Source organism: Myotis brandtii, unplaced genomic scaffold (genome assembly GCF_000412655.1).
Source record: "Myotis brandtii unplaced genomic scaffold, ASM41265v1 scaffold225, whole genome shotgun sequence".
Lineage (NCBI taxonomy): Eukaryota > Metazoa > Chordata > Mammalia > Chiroptera > Vespertilionidae > Myotis > Myotis brandtii.
The window spans coordinates 293,416-295,713 of NW_005358435.1; positions in this window are offsets into that span (position 1 = coordinate 293,416).

Sequence of the window (2,298 nt, forward strand, 5' to 3'; positions counted from 1 at the left end):
CGGGCTGGTCTGTTTAGATAATTGTGAAAAATGAAGTGTAGCTGACATTGGTCACATTAAAAAGAGGTGAAGTGGGGCTTTTTCTGCCCCTTCCCCGAGTGGCGTGCCAGCTCACAGCGGAAGGGACGGTTCTGGTCCCATTCTTTGTGCTGCCTGCTTCCCTGTAGCACCTGACTCCGGAAGAATGAGCCTAGCGAGGGAGTGATGGTAAAACAGGATTACTGGTGGGTGGGTGGAGCTAAGTAGATGCAGACCAACGTTTGATTTTCAATTTTCATTTCATACCATAAAAATACGAATTCTTCGCTCTCATGACAAAACCACATGTTCCTAGTGGTCTGTTGCTTTTGGAGTTTCCATTTTTAATTGTTTTAACTATACCAGCTTTCCCAACCCATCTTAAGTATGAGTCTCTCTCTTCTAAAGGGAGATTGTGTCTCACACGTGCCCTTACAGCAAATTCAGATCACTCTACGTCCATTTAAAAACACAGTATGTGTTTGCAACCCAGCACTCAGTCACTGGCAGAATTTTGCAACCATTTCCCAGTTTTTTGTTGGCGTGCCTCCAAGAATAAGGTCTTTGTAATTCCTTGTTCAAACATAAGGATCACATATAAAACTCTTAGCAGATAGATCAGTTAATACAATCATCTTTCAATTTTAAAAGCTACAACATAATAAGGTTTTTTTTTGGGGGGGTGGATAAGGAGAGAGAAACAGTGGTTAACAGACCATATGATGTTATTATGCTAACAAAGTGGTAGCTTTGTGAGGGCATAGAGGGAAAAAAAGCACAACCCTTTTTTGCTGAGAATAATTCAGTAGCAACAAGGTCTGAGAGCCAGGAGTCCTATTGTTCTTAGTGAAACGATTATTTGTCAAAACATTTGATTGTTTCCCCGTTCCTACTGAAGAAGTTTGGACTTTTCTTTCTTGCTCAGTTTTGATAGCAGGATTTTAAACTACCAGTAGTGCCATTGTGTTTACAGCATTCAGGGTTTCAGAGTTCAAAGGTTATCCATTAACATGTAGAGTGAGGCTCCTCTTAGGTTAAGACTCAACCTGGTCCCACTAGTTCATAGCTTCTTTGTTGAGGAGCGAGGGTGGAAGTCATTTGTTTTGGGAAGTTCAGTGAAGCTTCTTGTTTATGAAGAGGATGCCTCTGGACTGTTTGTTTCAGGATGTGACTGTGTCTGAGGCCCTGAAAAGTATCTTAAAGAGAGGTATTCATCTTCCCCGAGAAAGGGAACCTATTGCTGGAAGTAATCGGTATCAGTGTACTTGATTAAAAAAAAAAAAAAAAAGAGTTCTGGCCTCAGAATCTACTTCTGGCACTGCTAATTGATTGCAAGTAATTGGCTCATTTCTTTAGAAAAGGCTAACCGGCCCGTCTGTCTGTGGGGCTAGTCGTTCTGTATAAAACGACAGCAAAAACATCACGCTGTGTGAATGCTTCCCCTTTGCTGAGAAGCTGCCTCTCAAATTCCATTTCCTATTTATTAAGGATTGCATTGCTCACCAGCCAAGCACTTACGGAGTGGCTTTTTTCTCTTTTTTTTGTTTTTTTTTTTTGGTCCTGATTTATTAACTGTTGTACTTTAAGTGCCTTTCTTGTTATGTTTTAAGTTTTTCCATTTTGGATACACCGAAGGTAAAAACAAAACACACACGACAAAAACAAAACAAAAACGGGGCTATTTTGTTCGTGGTGACTTGCATAGCTCCGTTCGCATTTGCATTCGTTTGCATCTTGGGGCAGAAAACTTAGTGGGTGCGATTGTGCTTCCGTGATTCCTCCTGGAGCTTAAAATGGGGGAAATCAGTGTCCTTGGAATCATAACCTTTTTTTTTTTTTTTTTTGTGAGCAGAGAAAGAACAGTAGGAAAACGCTTTAAATGAGTTAGGCGTGGGGAGGAGGGGGAAGGCTTTTTTTTTTTTTGGTTTCCATTTTAATAAGCCCGGTTTCATCCACGTGGATTTCTATCAAAGCCAAGTGGATTCTTGGAACCCAGGCCAAGTGTATAAATCCGAAGTTATAATAGCAGCGCAAACCCAGACCTTTTAGAAAAGTAACAACAAAGGATAGCTTTCTGAAGATACTCATTAAAAAACATTTTAATCGTCTTGTCTTATCGACCTTCCTCACACTTGAGGAAAACCTGAAAAAAAGTGCTGTTTGTGCACCGCTGCCGGTTAACCTGCCCACATGGGTGTGCAGGCTTTTTGTTTGTTTGTTGGTAATTCTGGATGACCCAGGAGCTCGGGCGGCCAGCTCCGCCCCTGGCCCCGGCCCACC